Source organism: Perca fluviatilis, chromosome 13 (assembly GCF_010015445.1).
Source record: "Perca fluviatilis chromosome 13, GENO_Pfluv_1.0, whole genome shotgun sequence".
In the NCBI taxonomy this organism is placed as follows: Eukaryota; Metazoa; Chordata; class Actinopteri; order Perciformes; family Percidae; genus Perca; species Perca fluviatilis.
In genome coordinates, this window is record NC_053124.1 from 27,587,487 (window position 1) to 27,611,190 (window position 23,704).

Sequence of the window (23,704 nt, forward strand, 5' to 3'; positions counted from 1 at the left end):
TTAGACCAAACAACTAATTATTTCGATTAATCGAGAAAATAATCGACAGATTAGTTGCAGCCCTAGTTAAAAGACATGATTTCTGAAGAACAGACATCAATCAAATCTGATTAAATCCCCTCCCAACCAGCAGATTGTACTAAACTGGGCCATGACTGAACTGGAGAGCAATAGCATAAGATAGACAAGATAGACAACTTTGTATTCAGAAAGCGCTGTAGTACCCTTAAACTTGATCCCGGCACCCCTAAAAAAATTAAGTGCCAAAAGAAAAAAATGGCTGTGTTAATTCAGCTTTGGGAGTTCAGCTTTGGGAATATCACAGCATCGGGAAACTAAATTCATGCAGAAAAAAATTCTGAGCCATTTTCAGAAAATAGTGCTTCTCAGCCCATTAGTCAAAATCGCATACATCTCTAGTTTTCAAAAGTAATTCATACTGCATTTTAGAAATGTCTGCTTATCCATAGATACAGATCCAATTTAATTTGTAATACCACCTCACCTTTGTACACATGGTCCTGTGGCTCAGCATTAAAGGAAGTTTTTTTCAGAATTGTTGGTGTCTTTCTAGTTACACAAGTCATCATTTCCCCTGATGTTAAAATGCACAGTTAGCAGAGTAGAATAACGTTTAAAAATATATATAATACAAGGGGGCTTCGCACCCCTTAAGCTCTGATCTAGAATCACCCCTGCTTCTACTGTAGAACCTGTTAGATGCAGACTGTTACATGACTCTGCTTCACCAGCAAGACCAAAAATTAAGAATACAAAATGTGGAGCGGTATTTACCCACAACATCCCTGGTTCAAGTCCAGACGGAGGCCCGTGTTGCACGTCGTTCCCCTCTCTACAGTATCAGTAAAGCAGCTGAATAAATCACCACAGTGTGCCTGTGGATTAGAAGAAACATCATTCATTTAAAAAACAAAATACTCCTCTATATGTGTTCATAAAGGAAACATGCATTGATTTAACATTTTATTTTGCCAAAGTTTGAGAATTTTGCTCAAAACGTGTGCAACATTTGAATAAAAGAAAAAAAAAAAAACATGCTAGGAGGGCAGTCTGAGAGCGCAGACCTCGGCCAAGACCACGCCCCATCTCATAATGTTAACGAACGTGAAAAAATAATTGGTGTATCTGTCCCGTGACTCGGATCCGCTCCGAAATGTGATGGGTTCTAACGTGGCCCATGCTACACCCTTCCACCAAGTTTCATGAAAATGGGGCCAGTAGTTTTGTCCGTAACCCTGCTGACAAAGAGAAAGAAACCAACAACCCGAGCCGAAAACATAACCTCCTTGGCAGAGGTGACTATAGACAGAGTACAGTAGGTCACTGATCCATTATACATCGTTTGACTTTATGTTAGATTGCCTTGAAAAGCAATACAGACATTAAAAAAACCCAGAATTAATCTTGTGGGTTTTTATCTCCGTAATGATAGGTTATAGATTCAGGGCTCAACCGAACAAAGATGAAGTTGGTCTGTTTCTGTGAAGTCCCTCCCTGCTATTACCAGCTTTTATGATGAGCATTGATTATGAGGCATGGCGCTTCCTCTCTGCTTACCGTAACAATTCCAAAAGATGGTTAACGACTTACAGTATCTCTACTCCACCAATACCGCACTCTGCTGCCCATAATTACCAATTTTTCAAGTAAGCAGATCTTCAATGTGCTTCATAATCAGTTTTGCACGGTAGGCCTAAAAGATGTGCGGTAATATAAACTTGTGGACGGCGGCGCGACAGAGAAATTGCACAGCAGCCGGGGTATTGATTTCATTTATCTCTCGCCGGTGCCGGGACTTGTAAACAGGTGTCTGCTGATTCCGTTGCCGTGAGTTATTCCACGCTTTGCTGGTAATGCAGAGGGAGAGTAATGCAAGGAGACATATGAAGGGCATTCTCTCACACCCCCCCCCACCCCCCAGAAGCCACCGCAGAGGTGCATCTTATCCGCCTCGCTGTCCCGGCGGCCAGCTGTGCACGACTGCTTGTACCGGCCAGGTGTGAATGAATGCAAAGTAGCTGTATGAATGTGAAACAGGCCGTAGATGATGAAGAACATGTGCGCCTCCAAAAACATCCCCTGGTGAGTAAAATGTTAAAAGGTGACTTTTAAACATCAATATATCATTGTCAGAGTAATTAAAAGCACTTGGTGTTAATTACCGTCAACACATGAGACCACAACGGAGACACCTGACTGCAACTCACACCAGCGCGGCTTTTGCTGATGCAGTCGTTTCTAAAAAGAAAAAGAAGAAGAAGAAAAAAAGACCACATTTCTTATAATTGCTCTGTGTTTTAAAGAGGATAAGATAAGGTTAACTTTATTGATCCCACAATGGGAAAATCCACTTGTTACTGCAGCTCAAGAGAGAAAAAAGCAAAGAAAAAGAGTGAAGTTAAAAAGGAAACAAGATAAAAAAACAAAAAAAAACAAAGGGCGCCCGGATAGCTCAGTTGGTAGAGCCGGCGCCCATATATACAGGTCATTCGCCCTCTGTCTCTCTCTCCCCCTCAATGTCTTCAGCTGTCCTGTCAATAAAGGCCTAAAAATTGCCAAAATAAAGCTATATACACCTTTTACTTATACAGATACAAAACTATTCTTGAGGTCAAAGATTTTTGTATGGCTTTAAACATGGCTGCACCGAACAATAACTACTTTCATTCTCAAGGAATCTATCAATTGTGTCAATAACGGATTTATGAATCATTCAAAAAGAGAGTGAAAAATGCCCATCGCAAGAATCCGAGATGACATCTTTAAATGTCTTATTTTGTGTCACTCGCAGTCCAAAACCCCAGAAGGTATTCAATTCGCAATGATGTTAAACAGAGAATAGCAGCAAATCCCTCACATTTGAGAAGCTTAAACTACAAATGATATTCATTTATCCATCTTTAATGATGCTTAATCAGTCATCAAGAATTGTTGACAGTCTTAATTGTTTCAGCACTGGAGAATTAAGAGATTTTTCCAACAGCAGGAAAAAAAAACAAAAAACATTTAAAGTACTCAAAAACAGAACTCTCTTCCTACTCTGTGTTGTAAAGTTAATAGTTTCTTTTACTTAACTGTCCTCTTAGTCACCTGCTCATATATCTTCCTCTCCCTTTTCATAGACTCTGCGGATGTCTTGAACAATGGTACACTGCGGGCACAAAACTAATAAAACTACTATACATAATTAATATTCCCTAAAGAAAGCAGTGCTTCATAATATGTTCTACATTATTAAGTCGAGAGTTAATAAAGACTAGTGGCTGGCGTGGCTACAGAGAAATTGCAAGGTATTGGTTGTACTTTATCACCAGCTGCTGTGAGTCACAAACAGGTGTCGGATAAAAAAAAAAAGAGGTTTCTTTTTTTCATTGGGCCTCTTTTGTGTTAAGCGGCGGGGGAAGAGAAATAGAAGGTGACACATCGATGTTACCCACTGTCACTGCAACCAAGTCATAAACCAAAACATATTATTCAATTTGATCTTAAAAGCAAGGGCCAGAAAAGTATCAAAAACAGCCGGTCAATCTACAGCCACATCCTGAGCAACAACATTACAGAAGCAATAAAAATGCTCAAGTGGTCAAATCAATGGTCAAAAAGGCTCATTTAAAATACAACATGTTGCAATGATGAACATTAAGACATCAGATCTTGTACTACATCTGTGAGAAATTGCCCGGGGACTATAAAAGCAGAAGTTACAGTTAAGGCGATTTGCATTCTTGTGTTCTCCGCCATATGTGATAAATACGATTTATTTGCCAACTGTAGCAACTGAGAAACTTCCCTGGCCCTCATTTACGAAACGAACGTACGACAGAAAACGAGCGTAAAGCCGGCGTACGGTCGTTTCCGCGCAGAGCTCGGCATTTATCAGTATGGACACGAGCGGAGGCTACGATCAAATCTCACGCCAAGTTTAAACTTGTGTACGCACGTTTTTGAGTCAGTGTGGACTTGCGGTGCAGCATATCATCAGTTTAACAGGAGAAGGAGAAGTCATCAGTTGATCACTTATCGGCAATGGCAGATCTGGCTCTTTTAGAAGACCTTTATGCGCCGGTACAACACGGTGCCACGGTGGAGCGCCCCATCGGATTGATTAAGGGCAGATGGCTCTGTATTGCATCGGCGGCGGGGACCCTATACACGTTATTACAGTTAATTACAAAACACAACAGTCAACGCAGTCAGTGTACCTGACCGATGGTAGAGCAGGAGCTGGGCACTAATATCAGAAAGTCAATAGCCTGTTCAACGACATGTTCAATTTCTATACAAATAGACAATGCTACACAAAATGTTAATAGAAGTAGAAGTTAACCTCCTGCTTCCAGTCCTTTGCTTATTAACACGTCATGAAGTTATCCCCGTATAAGAGGTCCAAATGTCCGACAGCCCGCCCCAACTCGCCTGTCCTGAATTTCACCCAGTCTCGTCGGGTCACCCTACTTGAACAACATTAACTCTCAGAAAATCTGCAATCTGCACTGTGAAACTGCACGTATCATCGTATTTTTGGATGATTAAATCTATAATGCATTTGATCATAAAATGCCTCATTGGTTTCTATAAAGTTATCTTTAATTACCTTACAGATTACCTCTTTAATACAAAACATTTAGCTCTTTGTTGTTGGGGATTTTTGTGCATCAACTCAGAGTCAAGACGTTGTGTCTCAACCCACAGGGTGTAATGAACAATCGCAAGTTAAGTGATAAATGTGTTCAGATTTAATTATCATGCAACGATTGTCTTGGCACTGACGTGGGAGTAACCGCAAAAACACGTTTGTCTTGTACTGACAGCATGCACACGCAGACTAAATAAAGACGAAGATGAAGAGAAAGTGAGCCGTTGATTGTCAGCACACTTGTATACTTGGAAACACAACTGCACTCTCACCCACACAGTCCCATACAAAACCACTAAGAGGTAAAAAATAGTCTTTGCAACAGTGTAAGCGCACACAACCAATCAACTGGTATTGTGTTCAGAGGCTTCCAGCACTCCGGAGGCTACACATTCAACCAGTGAGGATGCTGAGAGCCGTTAGCTAAAACAGACTCCTTTGTTTTAGATGCAGAAAAGAGATAAAGAAGAAATCCCCCCCCTCGGATACTCAACACTGTTGTGTGGAGCATAATCAATCTGGAACATTCAGTGCAATCCAGGCGACTTGTAGTGTTGTAATTTTTCATTGCGTCTACCCACTTGTACCTACATTTGCCCAAAATGCCATCCAAACAACTCCCTGAGGACGGACATGAATGTTTCATTCAATTTCTTTCTTCTTCTTCACAAAAAGAGAGCGATAAAAATAACTTACCAGAAAAGAGAGGCCCATTCTCAATACCTACACTTGTGGTTTTTTTGTACTACCGTGCACCACAGAGTACACAATAGGTTTCTCATTTCTGAAAAATGTACATAGGACACATTCATTTGCCATCACTGTACTGCCTTGGCTCAGTACTCAGAATTACCAGACCAATAAACAGCTCAGTGTTAAAAGCCCAAGGGGCTACATAAGGGTAGGTTTGTTGCTTCAGGTTGCACAGATTTAATTGGCCAGTGCATTGCATTGTCCAGCTGCAAAATCATTAGGCACATCTCACAATCACACATCATCACATTTGATGTCAAGGACTATTTTTCCCATATGAAGCCTTGAGTCAAGCCTACCTTCATGTTCTGTACACATCATCCTCCTCCTCCTCCTCAGGTGAATCTGGCTCCTCTGAAGCGTTTGCAGATACCTATGAAACACATAGACACATACAGAGAGGTAGTATCATAATAAGCGGTGAAGCTGTGCGCTACAGTAGAACACTACTGTTAAAGCTAGGGTTGGGTATTGTTTGGGTTTTTTCCTGATACCGGTGCTAAAGCAATACTTTTAAAAGGGTGCCTGAACTGATACTTTTTAATAAAGTAAAAAAAAAAAAAAAAAAAAGAAGGGTACTAAACAACAGTCAGCGACATTAAAGTGCCCATATTATGAAAAAAACACTTTTTCTGGGATTTGGGGTGTTCTTTTGTGTCTCTGGTGCTTCCACACACATACAAACTTTGAAAAAAATCCATCCATGGTGTTTTGAGTGAGATACAGTTTCTGAATGTGTCCTGCCTTCAGTCTCCTAGTGAGCTGTTCAAAATCGGCCTCGGACAGTGACGTCACAGTCCGAAATGAGCTGGCTAACCACAACCGTTAGCTCGTAGCGTTAGCGTTAGCATGCTAACGCTAGCATGCTACGTCGTTCTCAATAGCAAAGCACTGCTACAACACACACAAGTTCACCATAATCTACAAAAGAACTACTTACATGTGCGCCCTCATTTAGAAGTCTCCCAGCTAATCCTGCCTTGTAACTGACCAAAGTTGGAGAAACAGGCTTTCTTTTACTGTCTCTAGAGTTAGCTAGCTGACATGCTCTACATCTGAGCTACTGAGCATGTGCGAGTGCCATCAAAGATAGTAGTGAAGAAGAAGATGAAAAGAGGTCTCACTCTGTAGCTAAAACAGAAACCAGGTGACGATAGTATCTGCAGCAGTGAGAGAGAGCTGTGCAGTACAACAAAAATATGGTGTTTTTTGAAAATTAAACCATGTAAACCTATTCTGGTACAACCTTAAAATACAGTTATGAACCTGAAAATGAGCATAATATGGGCGCTTTAAAGAACGGCTTGTTTATTGCTAAGGCCATATGGTCAAAATTAAAGATTTAATAATAATGTAATAACTATAAAATTATAGCAATAACTTATTTCACCAGTAAATTGCTGTTGAACGACAAAAACAACCACCAGATGGGAAAAGGGTATTTTACAACAACTTTGAATGCACCACGAGGCTACCTGTTTTAAGTGAACGCACAGTCTGTGTTGTTTAATTCCGACAACAGCAGCTGCTGCGTTGCAGAGCAGACTGTGTTGCGTCCCGGGGGTTGGAATTCTCTACAGTGAAATACAGTCACACTTTACACTGTTTAACGTTAGCTGTCAGCATTTTAACCGTGTTTAATACAGCTGCAAGCTAAAGGTAGGCTAACGTTACCTGCTGTCGAGTGTAATGTGAAGTCAGGCACTGAAATAAGGCACCAAAATTTTCGTTCTTATTCGGTCTCGTTACTACCGTTTACGTCGGCACCGGTACCCTATTGGCACCGCGTTTCGGTACCCAACCCTAGCTAAAGCTACAGTGCGTAGTTTCTGTCGCACCCCATGAGGGATTTTAAGTAATGACAACAAAACTGTTGGCGCACAGTCCCCACTCCTCCTCCACGCAGTTTCTACATAGCCATGGAGGACATGGAGGATTTAAAAAACATGATGGACTCTTCAGAAGAGGTAATTATCTTCACTCGAGTTTCTGCGCGGGCAAGTCGCCGGACGACACTAGCGTCTGAACATAGCCACGCTGAGAGATCCAAAGAGAGTTGTGTGGAGCTGACTGTAGCAACTCATTTGGCAATGGCTTGAATGTAACGGACGTTCAATAATATCAAAAAGTTACGCACTAAAGCTTTAAATGAGCACATGGAACACAGCTCCATCACTAGGGCTGGGTATCGTTCAAAAGAAATGTTATACTGGTTGCGATACCAATACAGTGACTTTGATACTGGTTCCTAAACGATACTTTTTTAGATACCAATTTTATAAAACAAAAAGAAATGCCAACATAACACAATGCAGCACAAATCTTTTTACGGGTAACGTTAAACAGCCAATCACAAACATTATGAGATCTTAGTAGAAGCATGCTGCATGCTTACTGCACGCTGATGAGATTTACACCTTGTGTATTGAAATTGGGTATTGAATGACGAGGCATTTTTCGATACAATTCAGTCGATGCCCAAAAAGTATTGAATTCAGTACCCAGCCCTATCCATCATGTTCTATTCCTTCCTCATGTTCTTCATCAAAACCATAATGACATTTCTGGAAGAAACTACTTGATAACAAACTAAAATTTTCAATTTTGCTGCCATTTCTTAACAAAAAGGTACTTGCTACAAATAGATGTGATGTTCACATGTGATGAAAGGTGGTGAGGGGAAAGACTTCCCCTCACGACATGCAACAACAAGCAGCTGATAGTGCAGTTGTTCTGCTTTTCACTCATAAGCAGAGATTCCAGCTGTCTCATAGTCTCACTTTCAGCTGTTCTGTTGTTTTGACCCTAAACTAAAGTTGTGTGACGCATCCTCTCTGCATTTTTTAGCGCAAGACGACTCAAGTTTTTAGGATTTTTTTGTTATAATGATTTTCATTTAAAAGCAGTAGAGGAATGTAACTTTTGTTTATTTCACCGGAGTATTTTAATCTCATGCCACTCTCTACTTCTACTACACTACCTCAGAGGGAAATATTGTACTTTTTTAATATACACAAGAAGATCGATAACCTTTTTCACAGCAGATGTTTTCTGCGTCATAGCAAGAAAAGCAAAGCTGTATAACATTACTCCATTTAAGTCAGCCAGTATGCCACGTTAGTGAGCCAGCTCTGGAACTTAAACACCTACCATTATTTATTAACTTACACCATTGCTTTTCTACTATACCACCTCAAAATGTCTGCTGTGAAAAGGTCTTAGGAGTAGGTTTGGGGTAAAGTACTGAAATACGTAGAGTTCAAGGTGTATCAGTTCAAGGTTTTTGTCAGTCAGAGTTTGCCATTTCTAACCCTGAATTAGCCTACAGTTTGTATATGGATATTAGTAGCACATATGAAATGGTTTCCTCATCCAAGTGTAAAGAAAAGACAAATGCAATTTAAGTTTGCATAAGGCATAAGTTTGCTAACCTCAAATTGTTCCATGCAGCTCATTCAAACTCCTCCCTAGTCCAAAATAAAAAATTTAAAAAAACGTCACACCACAAAAATGGTCTCAATAAACCCTCTTCCCGTCATTTAACCAGCTTTTGCGTTATTTTCCGTGCAGCAGGAGTTACCTGATGTTGGTTTTTACAGTTATACGACTGTGAAGGACGCGGCTGGCAAACTTTTTGGCACGTTGCTATGGCAGCTGACAGCACGGACGATATTTCCACCGGACTAGACCGGACTGTTTGCCACAGGGGAGCCGGAAGAAGTAGCTAACAGGCGGAGGAGTTGGAGCGCGGGTCATTTGATGGGCATGTTCAGTAAGGAGTAGAATTTTATTAACAAATGTATTAACTTTTTTAACAAAGTCATTTAACTCACAATAATAGTAAAGTGCTCATCCTTTATATGACTTCCAGCTCCAAACTGGATGAATGGATACTGTAGATAGATAGTTTCCTTGAATTTCTCACCATGTCTGATCGATAGAGTTCATACCGTCGGGAACAAATATTCGGTCACTGCACAGAGATCGGCATGCACAGGACATCCAAACTTCAGATATTGTAATATGGAGTTCTGGGGTGCCCCCATGTAGGCGGAGTCCTTGGCAGCGACCAGGGTTCGAATGCGACCTGCGGTCCTTTTCTGCATGTCCTCCCCACTCTCTCTCCCTTTTCCCCATCTTCAAGCTATCCTCTCATTAAAGGCCATAAAAGCCCCCCAAAAAATAAATAATAATAATGAGAATACGGAGTTCTACACCAATCCTTTGCATGTTCAATATAAAATTTAAGAGTCATTTTTAGATGTGTTGGGAGTTTTATCGGGTCCCAGAGTGTCACAAGACCAGCTTTGACTGTGTCCGTTATTTTGTTCTCCTACCAACATGCCTACTGCAGTTAGTTAACCCTTTCGTTCACCTTGGACTGCAGTTACCTATAAGTAGACAAAAGAAGAGGTAGCCAAAAAAAAAAAGTAGAGCTACAACCAATGATTATTTGTACAACAGATCTCTTATTTTTTAAATTAACTTTTTTTTTTTTAAAGAAAGGTTTGGTATCAGAAATTTGTGAAAAATGCCTATCACAATGTCTTGCTTTGTACAACCAACAACTGAAAACACAAATAGGCCTAGATTACATTTACAGAGATATAAAACATAGACGAGCTGCAAATCCTCACATTTGAGAAGCTGATACCAGTGAATGCATATTTGCTTCATCTTTTTTGTCTCCTAATTTTCTGAGCCATTGCTTATTCGTTTTAGCACTTAATAGAAGACCGAAACAGTGCCGTCTCAGTCACCGTCTGCCTATCGGTCATTTTTGTTTAGTTTTCCCCTAAAAAGGAGAGCGCCGTACTGTTCCCAAGCTCCAGATGAAGCTGACCACTGTTGTTGCTGTCGTCATTATTGAGTTTTCAAGTTCCACTAAAAAAAAACAATTCTTTCCTACCCTGTCACAGGAAAGTCAATTGAGCTGCGTGAGGACAGTTTGCTCTGATATCGCGGTGGGAACGGCTGATTGTTTGGTTTACCACCTGTGGCGGAAGCCTGGAGAAGATTGCCAGCCACCCGCTGGGGCCACTGCTGAGTGAGTGATGGTTGTGTGTGGGACTGTGTGTCCAGAGATTGTATCTGTATGCGTAAGGAAAGAGGGTTTCTGTATGTATAATAGTGCGCATGTGTGTGAGAGTCTTTAACTCTTAAAGTTGACAGTGTGTGTGTGTGTTTAGCTATTATACAGTATGTAAGCATAGTGTGTGGGTGTGTGTGTGTGTGAGAGAGAAAGCACTCACATGCATTTAAGAGAAAGTTTTCAGGTGTCTGATCTCATCTTTGTGTGTGTGTGTGTGTGTGTGTGTGTCAGAAATCATGGTGGGCGAGGAGGAGATAGAGACTTCGAATAGGCAACGAAAACAATAACAGCGCAATCTTTGTAGTTTATGGGTCTGAAATTGAATTTGTGCTTCAAACCTTTTTCACCCGCCATGTCACAGCGGGTCACGTCATTTCAGCTCCGCCGGTGCTTTAATCTCCAAACCTCCCGCGAACTCTAGCTCACTCGACCCCAGAATGGTTGCAACAAAGCCATTAAGCTGTCTCGTCCAATTACATAGCCACTTCATCTGACACGCGCGGCCACATTCAGCAGCAGGTCACTAGCTGCTCTGTGACGACTGTTAATACACTGCGATTCTCCCTAACCAGCAGCTATCATAAAGCTTTAATGCCCCCCCCCCACCTACAGTAGAAAGTAGAAAGACAGTAACCCTGGGCATCGCTATTAACACTGCATAGCAGGAGTTAGAGCTGGGCAATATATCGATATCGTGATAGGAGACTAGATATCGTCTTAGATTTTGGAGATCGTAAAATCGTAATATATTAAGTGTGGTCTTTTCCTGGTTTTGAAGGCTGCATTAGAGTAAAGTGATGTCACTTTCTGAACTCAACAGACTGTTCTAGCTGTTCTATTTTTTGCCTTTACACACTTTGTCATTTAAATCGACATTTCTGATAATTATTTATCAAAAATGTCATTGTGTAAATAATGTTTTGTTAAAGCACCAATTGTCAATCCTACAATATCGTTTTAATATCGACATCGAGGTATTTGGGCAAGAATATCGTGATATTTGATTTTCTCCATATCGCCCAGCCCAAGAAGGAGTGCGTGTGTGTGTGTGTGTGTGTGTGTGTGTGTGTGTGTGTGTGTGTGTGTGTGTGTGTGTGTGTGTGTGTGTGTGTGTGTGTGGGGGAAAGGGTCTATCTTGCAGTGCTTCTCCCTTTCTATCACATTTTCTTGTTCTGTTGCTTATTTGTCTCAATTTCCGGCTAAACTGGTGTCTCCCTCGGGTGCTACATTAATGTCAGTCCACTTCAGTTTCTATTCAGTGTTAGGTCAGTCTGATTTAGTTCAGTTCAAGCAGTGCAGAGCCCGTTCAAAACATGCCTGTCCAGAACGGGGCCGATTGCTTGGCCCCCCGGTGTTGCTGCTTAAGGGTGTCTCGAGAGATACCGCTAATCCAAACAACTTCACACTCGACACTGCGCTTCCTTGGGTCCAGAGCAATATACCTACCGAGACATAGGTGTGTCCCCTAGCAATGCTAGAGTGTAGGCATATCATTTGCTAACAGCTAGCTATTTGGTCCCAAATAGCTAGCTGTTAGCAAATGTAGCTAACCAAATAATTTTCCGCAAACAAAAGCATTCCTTCTGAAAGTTACACGGCTGATCCTTGAAATGTTTGAGTTAGCTACAAGGTAACATATCCTGTCTCTCGGTTATTGAATGTACTGTAGTGAGCTGTATACCCAGCATGCTGCTGGGGGTGTAAAAGTTAATAGGGGTCCCCTATCACACTATACACTGTGTACATAATGCACTACTAATAAATATGTCCCGTAGATCTCAAGAGCTCGGACTCGACACTGCTCTTCCTTGGGTCCTGCCGGGCGGAGTGGATAGTGGGAGGGGGGACAAGTGGGGACATGTCCCCCGCACTTACAACACATCTGAGCATAGAGATTGTTTTTCCAAGTTGACTTAAACGCAACGTAGTAGGGGTGGGAATCACCAGAGGCCTCACGATACGATATCATCACGATACTTGTGTCACGATACGATATTATTGCGATTTTAAACATATTGCAATATTCTGCGATATATTGCAATGTGTTACCTTTTTTCCACCTTCAAATTCTTCCCACTTTCAAATGATGTCCCCGAAGGAAAATTTGTAGGAAACATCTGTTTTATCTAAAAAGATAAATTTCTCTGTCTGTTCATCTCACTTCAATTTTATTGCTGCAAAATGGGACTGTCAAGCAGACAAACTGACCAAAACATATATCATAAAAGATCAATACTTGGCGTCTGTGTATCGATACAGTATTGCCACGAAAAATATTGCGATACTATGCTGTATCGATTTTTTCCCCCACCCCTACAACATAGGCGAGTGCGCATGTTACTCAGGTTGGTAGACTGGCTACAGTCTCTTGCTGCAAGCTGTAAGGAAATGTAATTAGTCTACGCCTCAGAGAGCTACCTAGCATTTTATGGTAAATTAAAGTATTAATCAATTAGCATCAGCTATCGCATATAGAGACCAAGACGTCTCTCTGGCTTCTATTAAGCTGAAGGCTGTTGTGGGAGTGAGCTTACGCTGCTAGTGCTACCGCTGGCTGTGGACTGTTAAAGTTAGCGGGCAGGCATCTCTGCAACGCCAAAATCGCTTAACTGTACAAATCTAGCCTAATACAGGTTTTGTCACCACCATACATTTGTCACCACCATACATAAATGGTAATAATAATTTTGGCAGATAATGTAATACAAAAATGATAAATAAAGTAGGTTATACTTCTTTCTCGAAAATGTAAAGTGCAAATATACAAACATATCAATCATAAGATAATACTGATGCAGATTTTAAGGTGGAAGAAGGCAGTTCTGGTGATTTTGATGACATGCTTTTCGAAGAAGAAGGTGCTGTCAAAAATATCTCCTGATGTTGTGGATGTGTGAGGAGGGAGACAGAGTGCAGTTATAGATGGCAAAGCAAAAGTTGTGCGTGGTTTTGAAGAGGAATTTGGGGCCGATGATGATCGTGTCTGATTTGTCACGGTTACGTTTGAGAAAGTTGATTTGCATCTAAGATTTTATTTCACTGAGGACCAGTGGTCAAAGTGGAGTGAGTTGCAGAGGCGATGGATTCGGCGGAGATGTAGAGCTGAACAAAATCGGCGACGGCGTTACATTGTTAGGCGTCATTACATTTCAAGAAATGATGACATAGAATGAAATAGTTGCCACAAGTACAGCTTTCCCTGTAAGTCCTGACAACTCATTTTAATTATGTCCCACTCTGCCCCCTTTTCTCACTGTCCTTGGCGTCTCCTAGGACCCAGCTGCTCTGATGAACCTCAGTGCCATCCTCCACCTGAAAGCCTGCTTGAACCTCGAACTAGGCATACATTAAAATAATAATGCATAACCACTGCCATTAAGTTGTGCAACTTAACTTTGAGAACTACATTTCACGCTGAGAGTGATCTGTATACAGTATATAGGCCTAATACGTATATATAAGTTATACTCAACCTATTTTTTCATTCATATATTTGATTACAATGTTACAAACAAAGCTCTGTTACACTCTAGGCTAGTAGATCGTTGATCATCGGTTTCTCCATGAAGGGGAGAGACAGTGAGATAGAGAAAAAGAGGTGCTCAACGATCAGCTGTTTTTCCGAAGTCAGCTCTTTAGATCAAATTGTGGTCACCACTACGTTTCTTTCTTGCCTTTGTTTTTGGTGTGATTGACTTGTGTCGGGTTCGCTCTGTGGAATGGAGGAGTAGACTGGATGTTTTCTGTTGAGATGCTGTAGCACTGATGTTGTGCTGTTGTGGGAAGTAGGGCTGCACAACATATCGGTTTTTTTTAAATCGTCATCGCGATATCAACTGGTGTCTGGCGCAATATGGATATCGCAACGTTGCGACATATCGCACTAGACACTACGAGGTTTTTAGTGTTAGTTGAAAGAAAATAGGCTATCAGTAGAAAACTGCACTTTAAAGTGTAACTGTCATTCTTTTTTAGTGGTGCCTGCTCAATTCAATGTTCAATTTGTTCAATGAAAGAATGTTAGAAATGATTTCCTTTTATGCGTTTTAAATTCAACAAGCGATTTTTTTCTATTGTAGAAGAATACTGAAACCAGCAGAAATGCAGAACTGAGTACATTTTAATATCTGTTCATTTATCGCAAGTAATATCGTTATCGCGATATTCAACAACGTTGTCGTGTATCACATATTTTCCTTGTATTGTGCAGACCTAGTGGGAAGCTAGTTCAATTTCGACAGACTGTACAGACATGACTATTTATTCTTAGTTGTTAGGTTGTGTTATTAGGCTGCATTTTCATAGATTTTAATCTGCTTTATTGCAATAAATTCTGTTGATTTTGTTCTGTGATAGTTTCCATTTTGTTTTTTGTTCTATAGATCTCCTTTGCTGTCACAGTTAACATCACAAAAAAATAGAGTTGGAGAAAGTGGTTTTGTTTTTAACTAAAGAAAAACCCACAGCTTCCTTTTACTGTTTCTAAAAATTAAGATGCTGTGTGAGTTTGGGCCAAGAGTTCTGTAATTCACGAATATGTAGGATATTCTTACAGACGGTCCTGTAATCTTACGTTGCAGCGTCTGCTGTATGTTTTTGTGTAGGCCTACTTATTATTATCAGATGGAGCGTGCAGCGTGAGCTTTACAGAACGTTATCATTCAGCTTATACAATCACAAATCTCGGTACAATCCGAGACAATTACAACAACTCACCTTTGAAGCCTCATTAATCCACTGATCGACAAAACAGTCTCCTTACATTGACAAAGGTCCACACGATCAAATCCGGTAAAATATTCAGTCCAAACACGTTATGACATTAAAATATATGCACGGACATGCGGAGTTTTTTTCGGTACATGTTCAATTTTCCACTGTATTCTCTTGAGTAAATCATGTTCGCATGTAATCACCTGCCGACATCCAGTTTTAAAATCACCGCTGCAGTCAGACCTTTTGATTGACACCTCACTTGAACCAATAGGAGCTTCCTTGTCTCGTGCCAACAAGGTGCACGCCCCTCTTCTTCTGAGTACAGACCCAGCCAATTGCAACCGGTTGGGCTGATGACGGACAGTTTGTTTAGCCAATGAAATTCTGAACACTGCTATGCTACTTTTCCGGGCAAGATTAATTAGTTAAGAATAGATGATTATACACAAAACCTTAGTATTATAACATATTACATTACTTACAGTTCAATGGACGTACACAACAGTCAAAGACAAAGACATTAACACCCCTTCTGGGCTAAATTGGACTGACGGTTGAACTCTCAGAACTCTGTGATCTTATGAACTGCCAGATGGAATTTATGTATGGAGCATACCACTTTAAGGGAGGGGGTGGAAGAGTCCAAGTGGTGCTAGACTTTTTACCATTTATGTAACATTTTCAGTGTTAACCATTTTGTTAGTTCATATATATATATATATACATATATATATATATATACATATATATACATATATGTATATATATACACACACACACACACACACACACAAGTAATTAATTGTCAAATAAAATATACATTATTGTAAACCATGTAAAGACTTGACATGTTTGTTTGTTAAAATCACAAGGACAGAAAATTTTGATAAAACAAAGTTAAAGTGCTGGTTTGTGCTGGAAAATAAAAACAAATAAGTAGGATCTAAATCAAACAAATACTGCATAACATAAACCAAAATCTGTGCCGTTTCTTGGTTCTTGTTGAATATCAGCGAGCCCTCAGATGGTCAACAATCATAACATCATATTATGGATATATGAGTACTATATTTAAAAAAAAAAAAAAAACTTATCTTTTTGCATATTGAGGAACTTACCTGGTTCGTTGGCTTGCTCCGCCTTCGTGTGGCTAGTTAAAATGTTAGCAGGTCTTCCATTGGTGCGGCAGGAAACAGTCGAACGCTATTTTATGGAAAATGTCGGTGTTTCCAACAAACATAAATTAAACGTAGGCTACCTGGAATCCGCATTTTGGAGAGACAAATGGGATCTTTCAATAAAATCATCGTCCTGAACAATCTGTCCCCCTCATTTCTGAAATTCTGGCTGCGCCCCTGGGTCCTCCCCCGCAATACACCTGACAAGTGTGAAGTCACCGATGTCACCGATGTCACATTTCATAGAATGTATAGCCTAAACTGTAAAGTATCTTAAATTATATTAATGCAGATTTACTAAAGACTGAAATGCAATTTAAAAGTATTCTAAAAGCAGATAAAGATAGCTAATTACCCATAACCACATCACTCTTCAGGAACGTTTTCAACATGGATTTAAAACGCTCCACTTATTGTAGTCATAATCTTTATTGCCAGCACATTTACCGAGTGAAGTGTGCATGTCTGAAAGGGGCTTTTGTGTCTCACACTCCCGCAGTCTTTATAGCTACAGTATTTTTGTCTCTGAGTTTATCTTTTTCCTCTTGTGTTTTCATCTCACTTTCTCTGTCTCGTTTTCTGGCTTCCTCTCTTCTCTCCTGCGGCGATCTGTCCCCCCGAGCTTCCACGGGAAAAAAAAAATGGAAATTTTAATCCGTTCAATTAATACATCATCCCGCTCTCTTGTCTGCTCCTTCTCTCCCTTTATTTCTTTTTTTTTCTCTCTGCATGACTGCATGACTTCCCCCAGAAAATCCTTTCCCTATCACCACATCAAAGGTAGTCCAACGATAAAATATTATTATAATGGCTGTAACAATCAGACGCTGCCTAAAATGGCTTTGACAGTAATTGATGCCACACAAAGGCATTCAGGTAACATCGCTGCCTTTTGTGTTCCAGATGCAATTGCACCATTAGGGAGAACCTCTTCTGTGCTTAAACTTCCCTCTTGAATTGTTGGATACGGTACTAAATTTGAGGACAACAACCAAGTATTGTTGAAAGGTCTCTATTTTCCTGATGCCTGAGTGGTCGCCAAGTGGCAGCTCACTTGTTTGTTTGTTGGCATCACGCTGCGCCGTCGGTGCTTTTCCTTTTCCAAGTTTCTTTCTTGACTTAATGGGACGCTGGAGGATAAGGGACAGCAGGCTGAGCGTCCACTAACCGGAAAGGACCCGGTCACGCTCATGTCTGGTTTGTTTATTTTAAAATAGCTTATACCTGCTTTTTCCATCAGCCTCCTGCTCTGTTTACTTTTACATCTGTCATACGTGATCCCTCGAGGCACAGGGGATGGTTCAGGTATACTGTTCCATAACGCAATAAATAGATTTGACTGACACTTATCTGTATTTTTTTTTTATGTTTCAGATAGTCAGCCAGAAATAAAACAGTCCTCATCGAAAATACTATTATCTGGCTTCATTTTGAAAGACTGTTTCTCTTTATAAAAACGGTAGCTCGATAGCTCCATTTTTTGCAGTTGTCTCCAGTGTCACGACACTCAGAAAAATCTTTAAAATATGAGGACACTGTCAAGTATATGCAGATTGCTTATCTGAACAGATCATCTTTGTCCAGATAAAACTTCCAGTTCTGCAGACAGCTTAGCCTTTCTTTGTCACTCAAAGGAAATATCATGGCCATACTGCCAGGCTCAAACTGTCCAAATAGATGGGTGTTAAAGGGTGAGAATAGATTTTCTTTGCAAACAATAAAATGAAATATGGCAATATGGCGCTTTAAGTTATATATTGTGATATTCAGGTGGTTGAGACCCAGCGGTGCTTATTCTGTCTGGCAGGTGAGTGCGAGGCAACAACGAATGGACCCAATGGCATACAATCTAGGCAAACAGCAACGGTTCAGCGATGTACTGATGATGAAGAAGATACATATGCTTACAGACAGACAGGCAGGCAGGCAGGCAGGCAGGTACAGATAAGGGCACGAGTACAGATACAGGTTCAGGTGGCTGGAAAGTAAGGCACAAATGAACATTGACAATCTGGTGCGAAATGAGTGAAAATGGGCCAGTAAATGACGTACTGCAGGGCTGATGAGGGAAAGTGGAAAGAGGTGAGCAGGTGGAAGTAAGAGGTGACTGGGGACAGGTGGGAGAGTCTCTGGTGGATGGATGGAGAGTGGAAATGCAGGGGACCTGGGGGAAGTAAGAAGTGGCTGGAGAACAGGGGCCGAGGGGCAGACTGAGTGTAATAAAACCAACTGAGACAGACATTGTGACAATTCTCCAACAGACAACAACTCATTATGCAGCTGTAATGGCAACCTGCCACAGCATGCATACAAATTCAGAACAACAGCAGGTCCGATTCAGCCAGGCCATTTCTGTAGAGCACCGAGGATATCAAAGTAGTTACAGTTGTAGTACAAGTAGCAGCAGTGTTGTTGCAGACATTTTCTGTCCATTAAGTCCATGTGTATGTTTACATGTGTAAAGTATGTGTTCTTGCATTTTTTTAAATGATATGTTTGAATGGCAAAAAAAAAAGAGACAAAATGAGAAAAACCCAACCAGTTAATTTCAGTTCCTGTTAAAGCCGTCTTTGTGGAGATGCATCATCCACATGATCTGTATGCTAATCCCTTCTTATGATAATCATCTAATGCTGTTGTCTTCCCCCGAAGAAAACATTTAATGTGCAAAAGCTGCAGGCTGGGTCTGTCAGAAGTACACAACTGCCGGTGCAGTAACCCAACTACTTTATGTAAATCCTTCGAAAGAAGACATTTCGGAGATGCGTTGTCATGGTTGCTGACGGTGTGCATACTAAATGCATCTTGGCTCCTTCCAGGCAGACTGAGCTGAGCTCCGAACCACTTCGCTGCAAAAGTTCTGCAGCGGCTCCAGAGTCCGAGCAACTCATCCCGCAGCAGACTGACAGATAATTGCCACAGAGACTCTGGTGTCCCCTCTGCTATCAGGCTGCACCTTAACATGTCAGAAACAGACACTGCTAACCAACCGGAGCAGGGCACGCTGGACACAGACTGGGATTGTTCCATTATGTTCACTCACTTCTTTCACTCTCTCATCTATTTCATCTCTCTGTCTACTCATCTCCAACTCCAACCCTCCTGAAGTCATCTATCTATCTATCTATCTATCTATCTATCTATCTATCTATCTATCTATCTATCTATCTATCTAGGGGGCATCGATCAGAATGCAGACAAGATGCTCCTTTTAGGTGTTTTATTGGAATTTAAGTGTGTTAAGTGTGTGTATGGTTCTGAAACAGAGATACAGGTATAAATCAGTAAAATGTAGACTATATAAATGTCAAATAGTTATTACATGCCTAGCAGGTACAGTATATAATAAAACAAACACAATTTAGAGGTTAAATTATAGTTTTGATATATATATCTATATATATCTATATATATAGATATATATAGATAGTATGTATACTTAAATGCAGTGTTATAATAAATGCTTATTACTAAGCAAATACAAAACTTAGAAATGCAGTAGTACACTATATCCCTGTTCAAAGATTAATTTGCTGCACATTAACTGCAACAATACACATCATTGAAGGAACGAGGACGCTTGTTTACAGATGTACAAGAGACTGCAATTATAAATATGATTCTGGTCAATAATGACACCATATTTAACAACATCAATGCTGTAAGCCTGTCAACCATACAACGCATCCTCCAAGTAATCAGATTAAAGTTACTTATCCAAGTCACTGTGCGTTACTATTTTTGTCATTTTCCTTAGTAAAAATATATATTTTTGCTTTCTTCTTGCGTCTCGGGGAGTGAAGTCACGTATGCGACAAGTCACGTTTTCAGCATGAGGGAAGTTCACGTGTAGCACGCAGCGACACAAACGTAAACAACAATGGAGGGAGGGGAGATATGCGCGCTTTCTAGCTGGAAATACAGTCACTATTTAGAGTTTGTGTCAGCTAAAGACGGCAATATTAAGGTTCGTTGTACACACTGTGCTCGTGGCGACAAAGTGCTATCTAGCTACGAAAACACTACGTCAAATTTGAAGAAACATTTGGAGTCGCAGCACTGCAGTCAAACTTACAGAGCAAGTCCCAGCAGATGGTGCGAAGCAGAGAGAAGCAGGTCCCCCACCACCCGAACAACAAAAGCTGGACATCGGTGCAAAACCAGTAAGTGGGGGAGAGTTGAAGAAGTTGGTCGGGCAGTAGGTCTATGTTGTATCGGAAATGCTGCCCTTAAACACGGTTGACTCGCTCTCTTTCGTGCCATAATAAACCAGATCCTACTACTGGCAACGCCGAGCTGCCTCACAGTAAACCGGTTGTCATTTTTATGTTGAGGCTGTGGGGGTGTTGTCGGCAGCTGCTGCATGTAACTAATAAAGTAACTTGTAATCTAACTTCATTACTTTTAAAATCAAGTTATCTGTAAAGTAACTAAATTACTAATATAATCAAGTAATCTGTAAAGTAACTAAGTTACTTTTTCAAAGTAACTGTGGCAACACTGGTCAAGAATCTGCGACATGACTTTGTAGAGGTATGTATGCAACACTACTTCCAGTACCTCAGACATACCACATTTACTGATCTGTATATCCTTTTGACAGTTACAGAGAGTATTGGAGATGGATGTAATTGGCCATGAATTTATTTATGTGGATGAGGTTGGCTTCAACCTCACCAAATCCAGGCACCGCGGAAGAAATGTAATAGGACAGAGGGCAATTACCGATGTCCCTGGACAGCATGGGGATAATATAACTATGTGTGCTGCCATCACTCAAAACGGGGTCCTCCATCACAATGCCACACTGGGTCTGTGTACAACACCGGCCATGTGCTCACTTTTCTGGATGCAATTTACACAATGCTTGTCCCTGATCCAGATCAGGAGCCTGCTAGATTTGTGGTTATATGGGACAATGTTAGTTTTCACCGGGCTGTTCTGGTCCAAAACTGGTTTGCCACCCATCCATATTCACCTTTTCTAAATCCCATAGAGCAATTCTTCTCAGCCTGGCGCTGGAAAGTCTATGATCGCCAACCCTGTGCCCGCATGCCGCTTCTCCAGGCAATACTTACTTAGATCCTTCCCAAGATGTTTGGCAAGAGAAACCATATCTTGTGATGTGAAGATGTGTAAAGAATATACTTTTGATTTACATTTGTTTATGGTTTTGTTGTATGCTACTGTATACAACAGTAATGTTTGGCCTTTAATAAATATTTTCTGTTTCTACGTTGCATTGGTGTTACAGTGTACTAATTACCCCTCTCAGCAGATAACTTTCACTATATACAATATATATATATATATATATATATATATATATATATATATTGTTTTTATTTGTCGTTTGTATACCTGGAGTGGTAACAAAAATAATTTCCCTGTGGGATTATTAAAGTATTTCTCATTCTGATTCACTGTTGTTGAAATACAGTTTTCACATTGTATTGAAATGTAGATACAGTATAAGCCTATGAAAGACCAAAGAGCTTTATATTTAGAACAACAGTGTTTACATGGTATATCCAAAACTTGACATGAGGCATTTTGCATTTTGTGTGTGCAGTTTTGGGAATTATGTGTAGAATTTTGAAAAAAAAAGTCGACATAGTTTTGAAAACCTGTGTAAGCAGTAACATGATGTAATTGAACATCACAGACTGATGATACAAGAGCGAGTTTGAGGGAGGATTTGCCCTTTACATTATTAATTCTTTTTTACATGTTTAGCCCTGGGTTTCTTTGTCTTGCTAATTTGCTGCTGTCCCCCTACACGGGAAAGCCATGTTTCTGCCTCACAGGGAAGTGATTCGCTAAATCGGATGCCTGTAATGAGACACTCTCGGGATGCGCTGAGCAGAGATGCAAACTCTCCTGAGGATGTGCTTCTGCTGGGGCTTCCTGTTGGATCAACATATTGATGCAAACTCCAATGTCTATACATATTGACGCTCTGTCGTGTTGTTCACTGAGGCAGGAATGCCAGATATTCTCTTTGTAATTTTGAAGGTCATTTTTGCATTTATTTATTTATTAGTGACAGTAATGAGATGAAGGAAACAAACAGGATCAGATGAATAGCAACAAAGGTCCAAAGCCAATAGCCTTAACTAGTACTATTACAGTTTATCTCGATTGCTAAGACACATTTCTTGAAACCCTCAACCATTTTCTCAAAACTGTAAACACAAAACAACATTTTCAAACTATATTCACAAAACCCCTGACTCTGCTGGCAAAATAAATTTGAGAACATTGACCAGGGCACAGTATTTCATATAGTAAACACATTTTGCAATGAAAACAAAAAGTATATCACAACTTGTACAGTGAATATCTTCTACACTGCAAGTAGTGCAAGTACTACAATATTGCATGTCTGTATATTAGGCACTTGTAGAACAATACAGTAGTCCATCTGCAAAAGGCCAAAGAACGAAGAAAACAAAATGAAAAGCACATGACAGCACACTAAAAAAATATTGTGAAACTGCCAAATCAAACCTCAACATTCAATGCTCCTGTGCCACCTGTGCACTCTAACGTGTGTGTACAATTTTGAGTCGTGTGTAAACGATGACAACTGTGTTGTAGTTGTGTTTAAAGTGCTCATATTATGCTCATTTTCAGGTTCATAACTGTATTTAGAGGTTGTACCAGAATAGGTTTACATGGTTTAATTTAAAAAAAAACAACATATTTTTGTTTTACTGCACATTGCTGCAGCTCCTCTTTTCACCCTGTGTGTTGAGCTCTCTGTTTTAGCTACAGTGTGAGACATCTCACTTCTACTCCATCTTTGTTTGGAGTCACACATGTGCATTAGCTAGGTAAGGACTACTAGCCAGTCAGAAGCAGAGTATGAGGGCGTGCTACGCTAGCAGCTAGGCGAGCATTATAACGTGTGTTACAAAGTGACGCGTGTTCGTCACGGAAGTAAAGGCTGGACTACAATAGAGCTGTTTGGAGCAGTTTGTGAACAGTTTTTTCTGTTGGAGATGGTAAGTCCCTTTTGGGGTGGACTTTGGGCTTTTTCACTTCATAAACCTATAACATGCACAAAAAGATATATAACACAATAAAGGAAAGGGGAAAAGCATAATATGAGCACTTTAAGGCTATTGGCTTTGGACCTTTGTTGCTCATCATCTGATCCTGTTTGTTTCCTTCATCTCATTACATACTGCCACTTATAAAGAAATGAAAAAATGACCTTAAAAATTACAAAGAGAATGTCTGGCATTCCTGCCTCAATGAACACGACAGAGCGTCAATATGTATATAGACATTGGAGTTTGCATC

General features: G+C 40.4%; 1 long non-coding RNA gene across 1 annotated transcript; it reads right to left on the minus strand.

Moving 5' to 3' along the window:
- Positions 1–792: 792 nt before the first annotated feature.
- LOC120571485 lies at positions 793–15,412 on the minus strand. The gene is made up of 4 exons (XR_005641236.1): positions 15,219–15,412; positions 5,710–5,783; positions 2,184–2,259; positions 793–896 (listed from the first exon to the last, which is right to left on the minus strand). It is a non-coding gene; the product is annotated as an uncharacterized LOC120571485 (long non-coding RNA).
- Positions 15,413–23,704: the final 8,292 nt, after the last annotated feature.